The sequence below is a fragment of the Mauremys mutica genome, chromosome 3 (genome assembly GCF_020497125.1).
Source record: "Mauremys mutica isolate MM-2020 ecotype Southern chromosome 3, ASM2049712v1, whole genome shotgun sequence".
Classification (NCBI taxonomy): Eukaryota; Metazoa; Chordata; order Testudines; family Geoemydidae; genus Mauremys; species Mauremys mutica.
This window is the reverse complement of record NC_059074.1, coordinates 23734684-23758266: the sequence shown is the minus strand read 5'-3', so window position 1 is coordinate 23758266 and position 23583 is coordinate 23734684. Positions and strand designations below refer to the sequence as shown.

The 23583-nt window shown below is 41.2% G+C and overlaps 1 long non-coding RNA gene across 1 annotated transcript; it reads left to right on the top strand.

Moving 5' to 3' along the window:
- The first annotated feature begins 524 nt into the window (after nucleotides 1–524).
- On the top strand, nucleotides 525–7976 carry LOC123367053. Its single transcript, XR_006578283.1, has 3 exons — nucleotides 525–595; nucleotides 1668–1819; nucleotides 7880–7976. It is a non-coding gene; the product is annotated as an uncharacterized LOC123367053 (long non-coding RNA).
- Nucleotides 7977–23583: the final 15607 nt, after the last annotated feature.

The following is a 23583-nucleotide window of genomic DNA, read 5'->3' as shown; positions in this document are numbered from 1 at the left end:
TGGTTTGCTGTGCAATGCCACTTTAATTATTATTATTGTTATGGTTGTTATTAATTGCAATTATTTATTATTTTATTTTACTGTACCCAAGAATGTGCTTGGCACTTTACAACCAAATAGAGAGACAGTTATTCCCCTGACAAGATCAAAAAGAAAGATACAACAAGAGAAGACAAGCCAGAGGGAATAGGCAATAGGAATGAGGAAACAAAAAGTGTAACTACAAGACAACTAGATTGATGGAAGTTATGATTGTATTTTGTTGGGAGGGCTGGCTTTTGGAAGGAGTGGGGTTGTTTTTTAAATGTTAAATATCAATATTTTAATTTTTCTTTTGAGCTTGATGCAGAAGTTACTGGATGAGGGATTATGGCCAGTGTTGTGTAGGAGACCAGATTACATGATCATAATGGTCTCTTTTGGCCTTAAAAATCTATGAATTTATGACATTTTAACAGGACCAGGTTTAGAACACTGGGATTAGAAGGTTCTAGAAGAGTCCACAAGGTTCCATGACATTTGGAGTTTGACAGTTGGCCTGTCAGTTCTTAAACGGCTGAAGTCTGTATAAATTTAACTCTTCTAAGCTTTTCTTGTAAGTCAATTCTTCCATTCCCCACCTTGGTCATCTCTGTTTCTCTTCTGTATGTCCAGTCCAATATGTCAAGAGCCTTTCTGCTGCTGAGGTGTCCAAAACTGAACACCTGGTTCACCACAGCATTACTCCAATTTCATACTAGTATAATTATATTGATTTCAGTTCCACTGATGTGAAACTGAAGTCGCACAATGGGGAATGTAAATGTATACATCTAGGAACAAAGAATGTAGGCCATATCTACAGGATGGAGGACTCTATCCTGGGAAGCAGTGACTCTGAAAAAGATTTCGGGGTCATAGTGGATAATCATCTGAACATGAGCTCCCAGTGCAATGCTTTGGTCAAAAGAGCTAATGCAATCCTCGGATACGTAAACAGGGTTATCTTGGGTAGGAGTAGAGAGGTTATTTTACCTAGATATTGGCACTGGTGCAACTGTAGCTGGAATACTGTGCCCAGATCTGTTGTGCACAAGTCAAGAAGGATGTTAGTATATTGGAGACGGTTCAGAGATGAGCCACAAGCATAATTAAAGGATTAGAAAACATACCTTATAATGATAGACTCAGGGAGCTCAGTCTATTTTTCTTAAAAAAGAGAAGGTTAAGGGTTGTCTTGACTGCAGTCTATAAGTTCCTACATGGGGAACAAATATTTAATAATGGACTCTTCAATCTAGCAGAGAAAGGTATGTCACGATACAATGGCTGGAAATTGAAGCTGGACAAGTTCAGACTGGAAATAAGGCGTAAATTGTTAGCAATGAGAGTAATTATCCATTGGAACAATTTACGGAGGTCATGGTGGATTCGCCATCACCCACCATATTTAAACAATGATTGGATGTTTTTCTAAAAGATATACTCTAGGAATTATTTGGGGGCAGTTCTAAAACCTGCGTTACACCGGACGTCAGATTAGATTATCACAATGGTCACTTTTGGCCTTGTAATCTATAAATCTGGCCCAGCATCCGAGGTGCAGACTTTTGAAGACATCACAAAAATAACAGAAAGGCAAGACAATTGTGACAGATGCTCTAGTTTGTAAATGACATTTCTCCCAGTTTCCTCAGACAAATCCTCATTTTCCAGTCGTCTTCAAGGAAATGCATTTTCCAAGCAATCTATTGTCCAGGACTTGGCCAAGCAGCTGACTCTTCAAAACAGTACTTTATTGCCAAGTTTCCCAGATGTTTGCAGAGCCTATTTGATCCTTGTAAGTATCCAAGTGTCTTGTACCAAGCACTGAATGTTCATTCTCAGAATTAAACTTATGAAGAATGACCTGTGAAGTATGACTCAAGACAGATCAAAGGGGACTGGGGAATAAAAACTGGGAACAAATGAACAGGAAAAATAAATGAGTTCTAAGTATTTTGCTGACTTGAAGACATACAAAAGGAACTTTAAATAACTAAGTAACTTATGATATACTAAGCTATTTATCATCATCTTCTTCTGACCACTATAAACGGGAGATTTAAACTTTGTTTACCCTAATGTGTTGAAAAATAGTGTTGAATAATATACCATAAGCATGGCTCTAGTCTGAAAAGTGATTACATAAAAATAGCACCTACTTACTCAACTGACCTATTCTCTGTATCTATTCAGAGTTGGGACAAACATATTTGTCATTGTTTTTTTATTCTTGTTAGCATTATGAGCCAACACAGTGAAGAAAGCATAAACTGGATTTTGTTCCTTTGTGCACATCACCAACTTACAGGTTTATGAAGTTCCAGTTTACAGGGTCACTCAGTCACATGGGTGAAAAATCTATATTTAACTCTGGAAGATTACACAAGAGTCATGGAGGACATAATTAGAGTACAATAAGTTTGCACAGGTGTGATGGAGGGCACAATTTGAAAACAGTGGGATTGCATATGATGCAAGTGAGGGCAGAATTTGCTTTGCAGACTCTTAGTTACTAATTATGATGTGCAAGAAAGAAGTAACCCAGTATTACATTCTGGGGTTTTCAAATGATACCATTCAAGGTATATTAGGTACACAGATTATTACAATGGTGTATGAATACAGGGCTGCATTCTGTCACATGCAGCTTGACTCTCACATCCTACTTTGAGTTATCAGGGATGGGAAAAATATCTTTTTAATGGTAAACTGAGCATAGTTGATATGGAAATCACTGAAAGACCATAAAAATAGAATTTTACAATGTAATTTTTATCGTCACTTTCATCATAGAACTACATTTTACCCCTATACTTCAAACACCGACACCAATATTTACATCCAATTTTTACCTGAGAGCTGCCAAGTGCCCTCAATAACCACTGTATGCCATTAGGTACTGATGGCATTCCACACCCTGCAAGAAAAGGCCCATGTTTCCAAAGCTGCTTGGTTTGTCCTGTGCAAACTCTGTCTGTGTGTGATAGTTTTGTGTCTCTTGATTCATTATTTCATAGCTGTAAATATTAATAAAAAAGAATATCAGAAAACAAACAAAAAATCAAAACCCTTTGCCTAAGGGCACATGAGGGCATTTCTGTAGCATGGGAATTAGTATCTTCTTTTCCTCTCCCTTCTCCACCAATCCAACTCAGAATCTAGTTGCGCTGAACAGTGGTAGATTTGTCCATTGCTGCTCCTGTAAACCTGCTAAATTGTCACCATTAAATACATTTCTGCTTGTGTGACCTGCTCCTTTAGCATGGAACAGCACTTTTCCATTGCTCTGAATGTGGGAAAAAATCCTGCATCCAAGTTCAGTCATGTAACCTAACCCACATACAAACTATTTGTGATTTGCTATTGTTGTACCCTCAAGCTGGTTCTATCCCTGTTCAATAAGATCTTTTCTCCTTTTCAGTTAGAACAGTTAAGAACGATGTTCTGTCTTAAAAGAAATTAGAGTGGCTAGAACACAACCGTCAGTGATTTGGTTCGTGGTTCTTCCTTAGCAGCCGTCAGTCCTGAACATAAGAACAGCCATACTGGGTCAGACCAAAGGTCTATCCAGCCCAGTATCCTGTCTACCGACAGTGACCAATGTCAGGTGTCCCAGAGGGAGTGAACCTAACAGGTAATGATCAAGTGATCTCTGCCATCCATCTCCACCCTCTGACAGAGGCTAGGGACACCATTCCTTACCTATCCTGGACTTAACCTCCATGAATTTATCCAGTTCTCTTTTAAGCCCTGTTATAGTCCTAGCCTTCACAACCTCCCCAGGCAAGGAGTTTCACAGGTTGACTGTGCACAATGTGAAGAACTTCCTTTTATTTGTTTTAAACCTGCTGCCCATTAATTTCATTTGGTGGTCCCTTGTTCTTATATTATGGAAACAAATAAATAACTTTTCCTTATTCATTTTCTCCACACCACTCATGATTTTATATACCTCTATCATATCCCCCCTTAGTGTCCTCTTTTCCAAGCTGAAAAGTCCTAGCCTCTTTAATCTCTCCTCATATGGGACCCGTTCCAAACTCCTAATCATTTTAGTTGCCCTTCTCTGAACCTTTTCTAATGCCAGTATATCTTTTTTGAGATGAGACGACCACATCTGTAGCAAGTATTAAAGATGTGGGCGTACCATCGATTTATATAAGGGTAATAAAATAATCTGTCTTATTCTCTATCCCTTTTTGAATGATTCCTAACATCCTGTTTACTTTTTTGACTGCCACTGCACACTGTGTAGACGTCTTCAGAGAACTATCCACAATGATTCCAAGAGCTCTTTCCTGATTAGTTGTAGCTAAATTAGCCCCATCATATTGTATGTATAGTTGGGGTTATTTTTTTCAATGTGCATTACTTTACATTTATCCACATTAAATTTCATTTGCCATTTTGTTACCCAATCACTTTGTTTTGTGAGATCTCTTTGAAGTTCTTCACAATCTGCTTTGGTCTTAACTATCCTGAGCTGTTTAGTATCATCTGAAAACTTTGCCACCTCGCTGTTTACCCCTTTCTCCAGATCATTTATGAATAAGTTGAATAGGATTGGTCCAAGGACTGACCCTTGGGGAACACCACTAGTTACCCCTCTCCATTCTGAAAATTTACCATTTATTCCTACCCTTTGTTCCCTGTCTTTTAACCAGTCCTCAATCCATGGAAGGACCTTCCCTTTTATCCCATGACAACTTAATTTACATAAGAGCCTTTGGTGAGGGACCTTGTCAAAGGCTTTCTGGAAATCTAAGTACACTATGTCCACTGGATCCCCCTTGTCCACATGTTTGTTGACCCCTTCAAAGAACTAATAGATTAGTAAAACACGATTTCTCTTTACAGAAACCATGTTGACTTTTGCCCAACAATTTATGTTCTTCTATGTGTCTGACAATTTTATTCTTTACTATAGTTTCAACTAATTTGCCCGGTACTGACGTTAGACTTACCGCTCTGTAATTGCCGGGATCACCTCTAGAGCCCTTTTTAAATATGGGTGTTACATTATCAATCTTCCAGTCATTGGGTACAGAAGCTGATTTAAAGGACAGGTTACAAACCATAGTTAATAGTTCTGCAATTTCACATTTGAGTCCTTTCAGAACTCTTGGGTGAATGCCACCTGGTCCCGGTGACTTGTTAATATTAAGTTTATCAATTAATTCCAAAACCTCCTCTAGTGACACTTCAATCTGTGACAATTCCTCAGATTTGTCACCTACAAAGGATGGCTTGGGTTTGGGAATCTCCCTAACATCCTCAGCCGTGAAGACTGAAGCAAAGAATTCATTTAGTTTCTCCGTAATGACTTTATCGTCTTTAAGTGCTCCTTTTGTATCTCGATCGTCCAGGGGTCCCCCTGGTTGTTTAGCATGCTTCCTGCTTCTGATGTACTTAAAAAACATTTTGTCATTACGTTTTGAGTTTTTGGCTAGCTGTTCTTCAAACTCCTTTTTGGCTTTTCTTATTATATTTTTACACTTAATTTGGCAGTGTTTATGCTCTTTTCTATTTACCTCACTAGGATTTGACCTCCACTTTTTAAAAGATGCTTTTTTATCTCTCTCTGCTTTTTTTACATGGTGGCTCTTTTTTAGTTCTTTTACTGTGTTTTTTTAATTTGGCGTAATTTGGGGTAATTTAATTTGTCTCAGCCTTGAAAACTCTGTCTACTGAACATCCCTTCCTGGAGGAATTCTCTCCTTCACTAAATCTATATTGTTAGCTCATCTCTCAGTTAAAAACAAGGCTTAAAACATTTAATTTTTCTCTCTATTGCCTAACCTAATCTATTACATAGTTCTGTGTTATACCCTTGAACAGCACTTTGGTGCCAGATTTGACACCCATTGGCCTCACTTATGAAAGAAGGTACCACCAAGCATGAGTAAGGATATTGAAAGTTGGTCTTAAAGCTGCAGTAAATGAAGGATGACACTTTGCCATACACAGTGTATTACACAGCCAAAGCATATTAAAGATATTAGCCAGTCAGTCTACATCCCTATATATATCTCCCTTTATTTAAAGATAGTGGAGAAACAAAGTCTGAGAGGTCAAAGCCAAAATATTCAGACTTGAGTGTCTATGGCTGGGTTCCTAAGTCCATATTTAGGCTCCTAAATAAAAGAGGCCAGATTTTGCCTGAAGTTAATGTGGCCAAGGTCTCAGCACCTGTGAGAAATTAGGATTTAGGAGTCTAATTTAGGCAATTAAATTGGAAAATTTCAGCCATAGTGACTTGTCCAAGGCTATGCAATGAGTGAGCCCATGGGAGAGCCAGAAACAGAACTTTCTAACTCCAGACTTACTGCCTATCCCATGCTGCCACCATAGCAGCATGTAACCTTCCTAACACACCGTCAAGATTAATAACAGAACAGTGGGCAATTCAACCCAGTTAAAACCATGACAGACCAATACACTTTCCTTGCTGGACAGATTTTAAAAGGTAGCAAATAACTGAGACTGAGTGACCTTGCTTTCTTTCACAGTAGGGTTTGCAACACAATTGCCAGTGTCGATGACTGAGATGATGACAATATTTTATTGATTTTTTTTTAATCACAAACATACAAATATTTCTTCTTTGGCCCCAAATCAACTAGCTGGCTGTATCCCAAAAACCCATAACTGGTAATATCTTGACAAGTGAAACAGTGTGCTCTTTTAATACTAATGGAGAAATCCAGTAGAGGCATGTTACTACTTCCTTTTGAAAGGAGTATCAAAGAAAAAATACCTGACAGATGAAAGGCAAGTACCTACCTGTTTATGACAAACAGAGGGTGTATGCTAATAGGCACTTTCAGATATAAAAATGAAGAAGTACATTCAGGCTTACACAAAGCACCAGTTTCCATGGAATTCTCCATGTAAACAACCTGCAGATCCATCCCTGTATGAAATCTGAATATGAGCTGCTGCTTTGCACTGAAGTGTGTGAATCTTAAATCATGCTCTGGTAGAAAATATTTCTGCATGAAGGTCATTTAAAATGCCAACTATCTGAGTGCATATTTCCAACAACTTTGAAATAGAGGCTGAAAATGACTTTGATGCGGCTGAAATCTAGGTTTGTTTGAGAACATCTGGAGAATGTGATTAGAAAAATATTCATAATAAGACACTGATCATTGTGGTTCTTTTGGCAATATGTATGGTTTTATGTTATGTTTTCTCTCTGGCTTTTCATCCCATCCAAGCACTAGATTTTTGCTTATGTGATCCTTTGTTTAAAATCTTCTTCCAGGCATGCCTGGAACTTATGTTTTTGTAGTGATGTCCAAATTTGTGACTGAAGAATGTCATGTCAGTTACATTTTTCATCCTTTTCAAAAGTTACATCTCATAATATGGACAGAATCGCACCAAAATTTTGCTTTGTTTTGTCTAGTAAATCCCACTCTATGGTAAACAAAGTCCTGAAGAAACAGAAATTCTAGACTCAGACAATGTGACTGAATCAAGATAACTCAAATAATAGTTTCTTATTAGTTTTAGGCTTCAGTTTTTATTGAGATGAGAACAGCAATACAATATGCAGTGGACTAAAGCACACAATGTAATGTATTGGGAGGATGTCTACCTCAAGAATAAGCAGAAGGGATACAAATGTACATCACAAAAGAGAGGAAGCTATGTGTGCAGAATGTCCTGTTTTATATGAACAAACCAACTGGAGGTTTTAAAAGAGCAAATTAATAGGAGACACAAACAGAACAATTGGCTCATGAAACAGCCCTCTGTAATGATGATATGATACCAGAGTGAGGAAGTGCAGGTCTCAGGCTGGTGTAGAAGACACCAGAATCTTGACATGACTCTCCATTCTTGCCAGACCACAGAAGAGAATTAGAATCAGTTCTCTGAAGAGGACCAGGATATTGGACATTATCAAGACAAGACAAGGCAAAGGAAAGTACGTTATAGTGGGATGGGACCACAATCATTTTATGTCAATATCTTTACTGCAAGCCCTTGTTTCTCTTCTAAAATTCACTATGATCCGAAAGTTTGTTGCCAGGGTCTCAGTTTAGGAAAGGTCTTTTCCTCAAATGCCCATATGCATTAGGCCCTAATCTGTGTTACCCAAACCAATACTAAACACTGTTTTAAAGGTTTCACAGTTACTGTGGGCCAGACTTTTAAATGTGTTTAGGTGACCAAAGACAGATTGTCAATAGTATTGAGGCACAACTCCCCATTGAAATTGATTTGGGTTAAGCTCCTAGGTGGATTTTTTAAAATTAATTTTATTTTTCAGAAATTTTAATATATCCATATATAATATATCCCTTCAATAATATGTTTATGGTTAATATGCCCTTGGTTAGTGTGGTGGATTCAAGTTCCACACTATTAGCAAATTTAAATCAGGGATTATTTCAGATTGACATGGAAGGAGAGTTAATGAGATTAGAATGGTAATGGACTTGATTTTCCAAAGAACATTCCAGGGGGAGGTAAATATTATGGTTTTCCATAAAAGTACAGGCAACCATTTAAAAATGAAAGTGCAGAGAAAGAGCCAAAGAGATTAACTAATTTTTCTTCAATCTCAAGACACAATGGGGCTTAGGAAGAGTTGGTGGGACAGAAAATTTTTATCAAAAATCGTAATTGAAAACGAGGTGATACAAATACAAATCAGGTATTCCAACCCCCACATTTGGCCATGATTTCTTAAGTATCTTCTGGGATATCTGTGGTGTCTTCATATTCCATTTCTCCATGTCTTTTGTCACTTCTCTAAGTATGACTTCCATATTTGCAGATACTACCTTTGATAAATCAAAGCATATCCTGATGCCTAAATAGGTTATCTCTTTTGCTTGAATTAAAAGAGAATGATTGTATTTTAGATGGATTTGGCCTATGAGAAATATCCATCACTTGAGACTTATTCCAGTTATTCAAAATCCTGATATCTCTCCAGAATAGTTTACTGCAGATAGTAGTAGTAGAATCGAAGAAGAGGGATGTGATGGGTTGGGTCACAGAAACCCACTTGGGATTGCCGATGTGCTGAGACTACCACTAAGCCCATTTTCCCTGGCAGTTTGGGACTTCAGTGCCCTGCTTGGTTGTGCCAGATACGCTAGCCTGCTACAAACACAGACCCAGGTCTGAACCACGTCCCCCAAAAGCTACAGGCTTAACTGAAAACAGCTTGAGAAGTGTTCCTGTCTCCAACACCCAGACACCCAGTTCCCAATGGGATCCAAACCCCAAATAAATCCATTTTACTCTGTATAAAGCTTATATAGGGTAAACTCATAAATTGTTTGCCCTCTATAACACTGATAGAGCACAACTGTTTGCTCCCCCAGGAATTAATTACTTGCTCTGAGTTAATTAATAAGTAAAAAGTGATTTTATTAAATACAAAAAGTAGAATTTAAGTGGTTCCAAGTAATAACAGACAGAACAAAGTAAATTACCAAACAAAAAAGAATAAAACACGCAAGTCTAAGCCTAATACAGTAGAAGACTAAATGCAGGTAAATCTCACCCTCAGAGATGTTCCAATAAGCTTCTTTCACAGATTGGACTTCCTTCTAGTCTGGGCCCAATCCTTGCCCCTGGTAGTTCTTGTTCCAGCTCAGGTGGTAACTAGGGGGTTTCTCATGACTGCAACCGCCTTTGTTCTGTTCCAACCCCTTAAATAGCTTTGGCACAAGGCAGGAATCTTTTGTCTCTTTGGGTCCCCGCCCATCCTTCTAAATGGAAAAGCACCACGTTTAAGATGTCTTCCAGTACCAGGTGACATGGTCACATGTCCTGTGAGACCCCAAGCCTTCATTCTTCCCAGCCTGACTCACAGGAAGTCTTGCAAGTAAACAGAGCCATCTACAGTCAATTGTCCTGGTTAATGGGAGCCATCAAGATTCCAAGCCACCATTAATGGCCCACACTTTGCATAATTACAATAGGACCTACCTCAGAGTTATATTTCATTTTTCTAGTTTCAGATACAAGAATGATGCATTTATACAAATAGGATGGCCACACTCAGTAGATTATAAGCTGTGTAATGATACCTTACAAGAGACCTTTTGCATGAAGCATATTCCAGTTACATCATATTCATACTCATTAGCATATTTTCATAAAATCATATGGAGTGCAATGTCACAAGGGATTTTTGAGAGTAAGCAGAATATCATATAGACTAATCTTGCACTCTTTATCCCAGATGGTAATTCCTTCAATGGAAGGTGCCTGTCTGATATATGCTGCTAGCGGTTCCATGGCTCTATCAAACAGTAGAGGCAATAGAGGGCATCCTTGATTTAACTGAAAAGAGGAGGAGATAACACCATTTGTCAAAACAGAGACAAGAGGTGATTTGTATATAACATCAGTCCAGATCAGAAACTTAGGTTCAAATCCTAATTTTCTCAGGATCACTTGTAGCTATGCCCATTCCACTCAATCAGATGTTGTTTCAGCATCTAACGATAGGATAGCAATTGGAGCATCAGCTGTTTGTGCTTGGTGGATTAAGTGGAATATCTTCTAAGTATTGTCCATTGCTAATCTTCTGTGAATAAAACACACCTGATCTGCATGAATGATTGATGGACCAATGTTGTTTAAGCGTGAAGCAAGAATCTTTGTCAGAATGTTATAATCTGTGTTCAACAGTGATGGAGTGGTAATCACCACAATGAAGACTGTCCTTGTCTGCTTCTAGAATTAGGGTTATTATCGCCAGTGTCATGTCCCGTGATATTATTTCTTTTGTAAACATTTCATTGTAGACTTCTGATAGCATCAATACTAATTGATTGATAAATGTTTTATAAAATTCTACTGGAAGGCCATCACACCCAGGTGCTTTGCCCAAGCCAATTGCCTGCTTAATTTCTAGTAGAGAAATATATTCCTCCATAAAATCAGCTTGAGGTAGCGACAATATGTTTTGGGGAAGTCACTCCATGAATTGGTCTAATAGATTGGAATTGAAATCACCATGAGATGTGTAAAGGGATTTATAAAAGTCTTTAAATTGTCAGTTAATTTTATCAGGTTCTAGTACAGAAAGACTGTTGTCCTGCAGCAAATAGGATATAGTACTATTGGATGAAGCCATTATAATTTTTTTTTTTGCTAGTAGTGTGCCCGCTTTATGCCCCCATTCATAACGTCTCTGATTAACTTTATTAAGCATAAATTCAATCCGAGCGGACATACATTGATGGTATGTGTAGTTTGAGGTAATGAGGGTGTGCAGCAGCTCATTATTCTGAGGGTCTTCTTTATGGTTTTTTTTTTTTTCAAATTTAGCAACCTCCTCTGACAAAGAATTAAGTAATTCTTTTTTTGTTCCTTTCATATGTGAATTTTATGCATTCTCCCCTTATGGCAGCCATCAGTGCTTCCCATAACATCATAATAGAGGAGACAGTATTTGTATTTTCCTTCAAAAAGTTGGTAATGGATGTTTCTAGAATCTGAAGAAAATGTAGGGTCTCTACGTAAATATGTGTTTAACTTCCATTTTGAGGATCTTATAGGACTATGACCAGTACCTAAGTGAAGAGAAATTAGAGCATGAGCAGAGATTATGATATTAGCAACTTCCGCCTCCAGATATGCAGGAACTAGCACCTTAAATATCATTTTAAATAAAATCTGGAATAGGAGATGTAAACCCTGGAGAAATATTTGTAGTCACACTTCATAAGGTACTTCAGTCTCCAAATATCCACTAGTCCAATATCCTTCAGTAGGGATAATAGATGGCTTGCAAAGGCCTAAGATTTTCACCTGGAACCCTGAGATTTGTCTAAAATATCATTCATGACACTGTTCCAGTTTCCTTCTAATACCACTGAGACAACAGCTCTGTTGAAAATAATGTCAGTTATTTCTACAATAAAGGGTGTGTTCCCACCACCAGAATTATATACACTCCCCTAAAATAATCTCTTAGTATTTAAAATGCCTTCCATTATTATATGTCTGCCCTCTGGATCTAACCACAATGGAATAAATTGAAAAGTTAGACTCTTGTGGATTAGCATCGCTACTCCCCTGCTCCTGAAGTTGAAAGAGGAGTGATATGCATGTCTCTCACATAGTTTTTTTAATTGTGTCTTCATTTTCACTTTTTAAAAGAAAAGCTATCTGACATTCTTTGGATTTTAAGTGTCTCAAAGTTTTGGTTCTCTTGGAGGGTTCATTAAACCCTGGTACATTCCAGGAACAACACTTAATAGAGTTAATGAAAAATCAGTGATTGTTAAGCTGCTCAATAGATTGACAGTGGCCAACGTCCTCTTCATGCAATCAATTTATCAATCAATCAAAATATAAACCCCCATATACCTCCTCCCTTGCCTTTAACATCCCAGACTTCCAATAAAGGTGTGTTCAGATCCCAGCTAGTGTATGCCAACATCCACCCTCCCTTCCCCCAGGCACAATATGAATTAATTAGGAATCTGTCAGACATATATTTGCCAAAATATCTACATGTGCCAAGATATGTAAGTGAATGAAACCTATTCATTAATAGGTATGAATACATAAGTAATAGTAGATAGTATATAAATGCTAATATGCATATGATGTATCAATATTTATACCAATTGACTAATGAAAAAGGTAAATATGAAATGATATAATTAATATGTGTGCAAGTAAATACATATGAATAAATTGTTACCATATCCTTATTATAAATATATAAACTTTAAGTATGGGTAGAAACATAAAAATAAACATGCAAAGGCAAATATAAAGTGATACAGGTAGACACAAATAACATGCAAGTAAACAGTTATGAATATATTAGCATACGTTTCACTTCCTCCCTGTGCCTATTTGTGGGCTCTGGCTAATGGCTTAATTAGCCTTTCTGCTCTGCCCTACTGTGATGCTCTGTACCTCAGGGGAACACCCTACACCCCCATATTCATCTTTATAAAATGATTGTGTGGTATCCAATGCAAAGTTTGTCATGTTGTGTGTCTTCGGAAGGCTCATAATGCACTGAGCATGGTTGTTATAGTGATGTTATAGTAATTGTTACAGTAATGTTATAGTGATGTTATAGGTTATAATTTCATGTGTATAGTTATGAGGCTGAAAATGTATCCTCATGGCTTAATGCGAGCCCATGAGAAAACTCTCCAAGAACAGAGCGGCAGTTCATGCCTTGTCAGGGCATGGATGGGACAAACCCAGCCCAGGAACAATGGACACTGGCTTAGGAAGCAACAAAAGAATCTGTTAGACCCTCGAGGGAGTCACCCCCTTCCTTTGGTCGGTCTGGGACTGCAATGAGGTAATGCTCACCTGACTCTGAAGGGGGAGGGGGAGCAAAGCCAAGAGGAAAGAAAGGACATGATAAAAAGGAGAGGCATTTTGCCATGCTCTTTCTCTTCCACCTACATCTACAGATACCACCACCAAGAGACTGAAGCTCTGATCAAAGGGGAGAGCCTGACTGAAAAGTAACCAGCCAGCCTGTGGTGAGAAACATCTAAGTTTGTAAGGACATTGAAAGTGTTAAGATCAGCATAGAATGCATTTTGCTTTTATTTCATTTGAACAAATCTGACTTTTATGCTTTGACTTATCATCACTTAAAATCTACCTTTATAGTTAATAAATTTGTTTATTCTACCTGAGCAGTGCATTTGGTTTGAAGTGTGTCAGAGGCTCCCCTTGGGATAACAAGTCTGGTACATATCAATTTCTTTGTTAAATTGACGAACTCATATAAATTTTAAGCGTCCAGTGGGCATAACTGGACACTGCGAGATGGAGGTTCCTAGGGTTGTGTCTGGGACTGGAGATATTGGCTAGTGTCATTTGCTTGCAAGTATCTGGGAGCAGCTTACATGCCAGAGGCTGTGCATGAACAGCTCAGGAGTGGGGGTTCTCACAGCAGAGCAAGGTAAGGCTGGGTCCCAAAGTCAAAGATCGGGGATACCTAGCAGATCACCGGTCCAGATAACACCAGAGGAGAACATCACACCCACCCACAAATTAGGTCCCATCCATGCCCTGACAAATTAGGCACAGCTCTACTTAGTCAGCTCCAATCTGCTTTGCCTGACTGGAGCTGCTGTGAACAGAGTGCTGACTCGGCTTTCATACCTAGCCTTCTCTCACAGACATATAGCGCTTACTTATAATAGGAGCTTCTACCATCTTTTGGAACCTGAGACTGTAACTCATTTGTGTGTATATGTTTATCTGCTTGAACCTTGTAAATAACTCTCATTTTATTTTCTTAGTTAATAAATCTTTAATTCATTTATTATAGGATTAGCTACTAACATTGTCTTTGGTGTAAGTGCTAAGGTGCAACTGACCTGGGGCAAGTGACTGGTCCTTTGGGACTAGGAGTAACCTGAATATTGTTGTGATTTTTTAGTGTAAGGGACCATCTATCACAAAGGCAGGCTTATCTGGGAGGCAAGATAGACCAGAGCACCCAAGGGGACTTTTTGTGTTAAGGCTGTTGTAGTACCTGAGGAGTTCACACCTCATACTTGGTTGATGAAATCTATGCATAGAACTCACAACGTATTTGGTGTGTGTGCCCTGCTTCTTAGTAATCTGCTCTGAGGTTGGTACTCATGCTCCTGAGCCACTTCAGATAGCTTGACTGGCGTAGTTATAGATCATAACTCAGCACTGCTAAAAAATTAAACTTGATACTGAGCATTTTTAAAGGCTAACGAATAGACACAATGAGTGAATCACCATCATATGATGGTCTTGACAGAAAAGACCTTTAATAGTTATGTAAGGAAAGGGGAAATCCCATGAAACGGAAACTTCAGTTCAGCAGCTGAAAGCTTTACTTATAAGTGCTGATCAGATGGAGCCTGAGAACCTTTCTACCCCAGATGCAATAGAGGAAAACACCACAGGAGAACTGGCCCAATTACTTTCTGAGAGCCCAGGAAGAACACTCGCACCAGAGACTCATGGAAGAACTGTGGATCAGGGAGACCAAAGCAGTTGAGGCAGCTGAAGAGAGAGAGCCCACCAGAGGCTGATGGAAGCTCAAGCAATACAGCTCAAAATACTGAAGCAGCTAAAGGAATTTCTCCATCCAGTGAGTATGCCCCCTCACACCACCAGGAAGTGAGAGAAAGTGTGCCCAATTTATAAAAAAACCTGACTGTATAACAGAGAAACTGTCCACCTCTGAGAGACTTTGTGGGATGCACAAGATTACAGGGGATAAATAGATGCCTATCCTCTTAATCAGATTAACTGGGAAAGCCAGACAAGTTTTTAATAATATGGAGGAGGCGATGCTAACATCAACACAAAATTTAAAGAAAATGTATTGAAGAGATTTAAGATTACCCCTGATACCAATCCACTGAAGTATAGAAACCTCAGAATGTTTGACAATATGATCCATGTTGATTATGTGCATAAAATGTGTAGTTTTATGAGAAAATGGATAATGGAGGCAGTGGCTGAAGGTGATTATGAAAAATGGTTTGCTCTGATGGCACAGGAGCAATTGTTATGGTAGTTACAGGTGAGGTGCAGCCATCTGTAACAAAAAAACAACAACCACCACCAAAACCCAAAATCTTCCACAGTTTTAGAGGCTGCAGAAATTGCTGATGAACATGTTGAATCAAGGGTCCAATCCCAGTGAAGGGAAATCCCCATGTCACCCAGGGCAAGAGGAAGGAAGGGATTGAAAATAAACCTAACCTCAACTTTGATTAAAAAAAAAACCCAAGCGAAGCCCAGGTTTTAAAGTCCCATACCAAAAGGGAAGGCAAGTAGTCTGCCATCACTGTGGGGCTCCTGGTCATATAAAGCCAAATTGCCCAAAATTTAAGGCAACCCCAAGACCCACACCCCCATCTGACACAGTGAGGGCCACTACCATTGCCCCAGAGGCAGCAGTAGAGAAGGTGAGAACCCCAGTCTACATTAGGACTGAATCTTGGGAAGGTAGTGAAGGATTTATTAAGAATGCTAAGGTAAATGGCATAGATTGTAATGGCTAGAGAGACACAGTGTCCCAAGTCACACTGTAAGAAAAGTTTGGTAAGAGAGGAAGACAGACTTCTTGGTGAAAGTTTACATATTTTAGCTTTGGCTGAATTCTCTGGAACTGTACCTCTGGCTAAGATCCACCTCAAGTTCAAGGATTTTAAAGGAGAGGTTGTGGACATTAGGAAAAAATATTTTATTCATGTGTAAATCAGTTAATGTTGTAAGTTGCAGCCAGAAAGAGTATGGCTGTATGTCACCTGCTTTGTCTGTGGACAGCAGGGATGGTTGCAAAGGGGAGGGAAATGCCCTCTGTCTTTTGTCAGCTGAAGGTAGCAGCTTGTCTTCAGAGGAGGATTCCATTGCTTTGCCTAAGTGTCAAGGTTCCTTCCCCACTCTGAACTCTAGGGTAAGATGTAGGGACCTGCATAAGAACTTCTAAGCTTAATTACCAGCTTAGATCTGGTTTTACTGCCACCACCCAGTTTTTTAAAGAGTTATTTGGGAAACTCTGTCTACCTTCCCCCCAGACTACTCCCTCCCAGTAGCCTTGAGAGACTTCTCCACCAAGTTCCTGGTGAACACAGATTCAAACCCCTGGATCTTAAAACAAGGAGAAATTAACCCATTCCCCTTCCTTTCCCCCCCACCAATTCCTGGTGAGTGCAGATCCAACCCCCTTGGATCTTATAACAAGGAAAAATGAATCAGGTTCTTAAAAAGGCTTTTAATTAAAGAAAGAAAGGTAAATATCATCTCTGTAAAATCAGGATGGAAAATAATTTTACAGGGTAATCAGATTTATAGAGCCCAGAGGAACCCCCTCTAGCCTTAGGTTCAAAGTTACAGCAAACAGAGGTAAACCCTCTAACAAAAGGAACATTTACAAGTTGAGAAAACAAAGATAAAACTAACACACCTTGCCTGGCTGTTACTTACAAGTTTGAAATAGGAGAGACTGGTTCAGAAAGATTTGGAGAGCATGGATTGATGTCTGGTCCCTCTTAGTCCCAAGAGCGAACAACCCCCAAAACAAAGAGCACAAACAAAAGCCTTCCCCGCACCAAGATTTGAAAGTATCTTGTCCCCTTATTGGTCCTTTGGGTCAGGTGTCGGCCAGGTTACCTGAGCTTCTTAACCCTTTACAGGTAAAAGGATTTTGGTGTCTCTGGCCAGGAGGGGTTTTATAGTATTGTACACAGGAGGGCTGTTCCCTTCCCTTTATAGTTATGACACCAAGTCTGCTCTGAACTTTAGGAGACTCAAAAGGAGTTTTCTGAGGCTCAGCAGGCTGATCCGTCCCTGGACAAAGAGAAGAATATGGCTCAAAATAACACCCTGGCTGGGGAAGGACAGATTTTTTTCTAGAAGGGGGTTTGTGCACAGGCACTGGCTTCTAATTTTCCCTGGAGGTGCTCAAACCCCGCTCAGCCCCAGGCCCTGTGCCAACTCCACCTCTTCCCCCAAGTGCCCACCCCTGCCATGCCTCGCCCCACCTCCACTCCACCCCTTCCCCCAAGGCCCCACCTCTTCCCAGCCTCTTTCCGCCCCCTCCTCCAAGCGCGCCCTGTCCCCACTCCTCCTCCTTCCTCCCAGCGCCTCCTGCACCCCAATGAACAGCCATTCCATAGCATGCAGGAGGTGCTGGGGGGCGGGGAGGAGTTGATCTGTGGGGGGGTCGCAGGTGGGCAGGAGTGGGGGGGTAGAGAGGGGAGCCTGGCTGCTGGTAGGTGGCATCCTGATGAGGTTTGCAAGCAGGTGCTTGTGCCTGATAAACACAGAACAGAGTTGCTGCAGTTAGCTTGTGATTGTCTGTTGGTGGGACCCTTAGGAGTGGAGAGCACCCACCTGTAACTCCATGTTGAGGCTGTTGCAGTGCCTGAGGAGTTCCCACTTGATACTTGGTTGGTGCAATCTAATTATAGAACTCACAACCAATCTGAAGTGTGCGCCCTGCTTCCTAGCAATCTGCCCTCAGGTTGGTACTCACACTCCTGAGCCACTCCAGACAGTATGACAATATGTACATGGGTTGCCTGGTTTTCCCAATCACAGTTCCTTTTCTTCAGGGCTTATATTTTCATTTTCTTTTCCTTGATGAGAGAATCATGCTGTTACCTTTAATGAGATCTGGTCTCAGTTCCTGTCATGCTTGCCAAGCAGCTGATGGGGTATTGAAGTATTTCACAGAGTCGGTCAGCTTCATTATAAAGTTTGCAGGATCCTCTGACACCTCATTTGATGCCATTAAATACTGCTCAGTTTTTGCGTAAATTTACAGAGAAGTCTAGATACAAGAAAATTGAAAATCCTTATACTAAGGAATTCATTTTTACTTAGCAGCAGACCAGCTAAAACCTGAGCCATTTAAAGATGATGGGTCCAGGGTTGAGTTATTCACTTTCCTTCTGGTCCCTGCCACTCAGTAAGCCCTTTCAAAATCCAGGGGGAAGCAAACCAGAATCCAATCCCAGTACCTCAGAGAATGTATTCTGGAGAAAGCTAATCGTGTTTTTTCCTTTCAGCCCTTCCAGGACCCCTAGTAACTGCAAATTATTCCTGCATGATCTGTTTTTAAAATCTTCTTGTTTCTCCCCAAGACTGGTTAGTCTTTGCCTTAAAGAACCATTCTCTATTTTAACCTTCTTCAGTTCTAAGGCAGTTTTTTGTATTTTGTTATCTAACTAGGTCAAATGAGCTTTCACTTCTCCAACATCTGTAAAGAGCTTATGTGTATCTTGAAATGAAAGATCAAATTTGTTAGTTATAAAGTCCTTCATAGCTGCAAAGTTCTGAGTGAGAGACTGCTGGGTTTCCTCAGCCTTACCTTTCTTTGGAGATTCAGGGTTGGGTCATTTGGAGTTTCTATTTTTCCCAGCAGGATCCATAACATTATAAAAAGTGTCCCCCTCATCTGATTAGTAAATTTGACAGAAATGTATGATTTATATACCTGGGAGCCCTTAAGTGATGAGGATTCATGCATGGGGGGTTGAGGAGACCAAGAGTCAGGCCACATCTTCTCTACCGGTCACGTGATGTCCCCACCAGTTGCATTTGAAAACCCCACAGGCACCACCAATCTGCATCTTTAAGTGCCTAACTAGCTTTAAAAAATCTGTCCATCAGTGGCTACCCAAGGGGAAATGGTTTCTGAATTCAAGTTTAATACTATTTGCCCCCTGAATTCAAGTTTAATACTGTTTCCCCCTGTGACAAATTGGAGGTTCTGTTTGTACCACTTCTGAATTGTGGATGATTTTATGAAATTCTTTCATGAAATCACTGTGTCATGGAAAGCCTACATGAACATGAATTCCCCATGAATAGGGCGACCATATTTTCCCAAAGGGAAAATAGGACACCACACAGGACTGGCCTGAGGCCCCCCTGTTCTCCCCGGATGCATAGGATCAGCCCGGGACCCTCCTCTGCCGCCTGCCTGCACGGGGCTGGCCTGAGGCCCCATTCAGCCCCCTGTATGTGGGGCCAGCCCAAGACCCATGCGGGGCTGCCCCAGCCCAACCCTTTCTCCAGAGCCCTCCCTCCTGTGCAGGGCTGGCATTATCACTTGCCTCCCCTCCCCCCACCACGTTCCTCCACGTACCACTAAGGGTAGTACCACACTTTTTTGGCAAAACTGGGCATTTGTCCCATTTCTTTTGCCAACTGATGGTCAAAAGAAAATGTCAAAATGTGACCCCCCAGTGCTGTGCACCCTCAAGGCTCAAAAAGCAGAAGGCAAATAACAAGAACACCAAATCTATTATTTTTTACATAACCTCATGATTTTAAAGCCAGTCTCATGTTTTTGGGTGAGCCTGACCCATGAGTTTTGAACATTTGGGGTTGGCACTACCGAGTGAGGGACACTGTGTTTGAATGTTTGTTATGCGCTGTACTTGCCTGTGCTTTACATGATTAAATATAAAGATGTTAGACTGTACAAAGGGGGAGGGGGAGGGGGTTGTATGGACTGCTTCACAACCTCTGCGTGCCTTGGAGGCAGTTAAAATGTAAACCAGAATCTTCACATCTTTGGGGTGGAGTTCTGAGAGAGGGGCATGTTCTAGTACGGGGGACTCTGAAGGCCAAGGGTCCACTCTGCTCCCTGTGGACAGTGGGTTCCAATACTTGGCAACAGATGCCAGATAGAAGGTCTGAGCGTGTCCCTTGGGACCCCAATACTGGAGCAGTGGCTGGACTCCAATCAGGCTCTAGAAGGTTGAGAGGCCCTAGGGATCCAGAGCACAGAGGCCTGCATTCCCCTCACAGCAGTCCTACTGGTGGGCAAGAAGGGGTGTCCACTAGAATCTGTGACAGCCCTATCCATATTGGCCGGCCAAACTGCAGTTAGCCTGCATTATCTTGAACTGGTTTTTAACTGTTTAAAAATTATTCTGATAATGCAGGACTTGGCATGTGAAGAAAGGCCTTAAACCTACTCAGAGTTAACTACTGGCTGTGTGGGTTGGCTTTTCTTATAATGCCCCATAAGCAGCTCTATCCTACACCCCACAAGTAGCTGAGACTGGAATTCCACCTTCCTGGGTTGTACAGCTACTCATACTGCATAACATGCAAATTGTCTCTAAGACCCCAATGGCACCAGCACGATGAGTCAAGAACACAGTTGCAGCTTTACCCCTCAGTTCCCCCGCGTCACTAGCTTTATGTCAGGCAGACCTTAATGTTATTTCAACACACTTCTGTTGTTTAACACAAAAAGAAAATGCTTTTCCACAAGAAATGCCTAATAATATCAGAAGTGCACACGAAGGATTGGCTTCTGCACTCTTAGGCCTTGTCTACACTAGAGTTTTGTTGACAAAAGACAGCTTTTGTCGATAAAACAGTGAATGCGTACACACTGCGATGCAAAGTTTGGTGGCAAAAATTCCCTGTTTGGCAATAAAATAAAGCCACCCCAAAGAGAGACATGAGGCTTTTTGCGCAAAATTTTTGTCAACAAAGTGCCAGTGTAGCCACCACGCTGATTTTATCATTTTAATTGGCCTCCAAGAGGTGTCCCACAATGGCCATCCTGACCACTCTCATCAGCAGTTTGAACTCCACTGCCCTGCAAACAGGTAAATAACCATCCACCCCTTCCCCTTGGAAGCCCTGGGAATTTTTGAATGGTGGCTTATTGCAGCAAATGCTCACCCACTTGAACCACTGCGGAGCTTCTGGATCTACTCAGTATATGGGGAGAGGAGGTTGTGCAGTCCCAGCTGCACTTGAGCCGTAGGAATTTTGATACCTATGGGCAGATTTCTCAAGGCTTACTGCCAGTCTCATGGCTCCTGGGTCTTCAGATACACAGGTAGGCAGTGCGGTGTTCAGAGATCCCTCTGAGCCCACAGAGCATGAAAGAGAGCCTTTCTAATCAGTGACCAGTTCCAACTGCCTCTGCATAGCAGAACATAGACTTCTGCAGCACCGTCACCCCCACAGACATCCCATCTCTGAAGAGAAACTGATTAAAGGTACAAATTCTTAATACCACAGGCTGCTCGCCCATCTTCTATCTTTGGAAAGCTACCAGGAAAGGCCACTGAATTCCTTTCCCTCACATATCACTTGGATCGCCAGAAAGTGGCCTCAGCGGAAAAGGGGATCCTTCTCTTAGTGAACCAGCTCTCTCTTAGCTGAATACCCCAGGAGGTTTACTGAAGTAGCTGGGAAACTTTGAGGGCTTATTCTTAGTGTGGAGAGCTAGGTCGAGGTATAAAATTGACTGATGCCTCTAGCCCGGCTCCTGTGCTCGCAGATGCTTGTTCCCTTGAGAGTCTGAATATATCAAAATCAAACCATAAATCAAACAGGAAGGGTCTGGTTCAAGGCCAACTTCTCATATGAGAACTCCAGTGTTCAGTTTGCAAACCAAACACTGTGGCAACCCAAATCTTGTAACCCTTTATTTATACTCCCTTGGCCATTCCTCGCTCGCTGTTTTCTCACAGTCATTTCCTGTGCTTGTTTCCTCACCTTTCCCTGTACTGCGGTGCCCATCACCAGGATGTGAATAACTGACCTACTTTCCTCTGATGAGTCATCCCTATTTTTTCATCCTACCGGCTCTCTGATCTCAGTGTGGCTTTTCAGGAGGGGCTGAGCACCCTCTCGCTCCTGAGCTCTTTCAGTACAAAGCTTTTATCTCCAGCTCATACTTCCCCTCTTTGAAATCCTACCTACCTGTTTTCTCCTTTTGAGTATTGGGTGGAGGCTTTACAGCTCTGTCTCATCCTTTTCACTATGCAGTAAAGTGTCCCTAAGCCTCTTTTTCTGCTACATAGATCTTCTTTAGGGGGTCAGATTTCCAAGCTTTTCTCCACAACCATGAACGCTAGAAACGTTTCCTTGCACGCCTCGGTTGGACATCAGTGCATGTAGGTGACACAAAACTCTACTCCTCACCGCCAATGCTGCGTCATTGGGCCAATGAGCCTGGCCTCCTTCACTTGACTCCCCATACATGAGGGTGAAAGGGGTGACTCTTGCACATGTTCTCTCTCATTTACCTGGAAATGTTTCCCTACCTCCTTTCAAGTAACTGCGCCACCTCATCTTCTTAAATAAACGTAAACCAGACCTTCCTGTCCTTTATAGCGTAAAACTGGCTTGGCAGTACTTTCTGAATGAAGTGTGTGAAGTACAGTATATAAATACAGTGTTGTGTTGCAGCATCTGCTTCTGGCTCTTATACCTGTACTCCAATATTTCAGGGCTCAGTCCCACATTCTGATAGCCTTGATCAGCAAGTTGCTTCATACACATCAGTCAGTTTAACTTGACCTGCAGAGATATTTGATCCTCTACCTAAGGCCTTGTCTACACTACAGAGTTTTGTTGATAAAAATGATGTCAACACTCAAAAATCACTATAATAAAAATTGGTATGTCATGTTCACACTAGTGCCCTCTGTTGGCAGAGCACGTCCGCGATTGGGACACTATCATCGACAGCGTGAGGAATGCACTGTGGGTACCTATCCCACAGGCCAGCTCGACACCTTCTGTTGCTAGGTCTTGTGGGAAGGCAGAGCGGATCGCGGCGCATCTTGGGACTGGCCTCGATGTCCCAGGAGGCATTGTTTTCTGTCCCAGCATTCCATGGGCTTCCAGCTTTCTTTCGCAGCATTTTTCAAAGGCCCTTTTTTGCTGTGCACTCCAGCATCTTTGTGAGAAGGGCTGGATCCCTCACTGCTCTCCTATGCGCCGATAACTGTCATGAAGACATAATGGATGGCAGTGCAGTTAATCACAAAGTTCCCAGCTGAAGAAGACTCCCAGTTGCCTGACATGCTGTGTGATATGGATAGGAGCAACTTTAATTTGCTTTTGGCATTCACAGAACAGCTGCAGACAGTGGATCATCACTTTTGAGCTCGGGAAACAAGCACTGAATGTTGGGATCATATCATCATGCAGGTGTGGGATGATGAGAAGTGGCTACAAACTTTTGGAGGTGGAAAGCCACCTTATTGGAACTGTGCATGGAGCTCGCCCCAGCACTACAGCATGAGGACACCAGAATGAAAGCTGCCC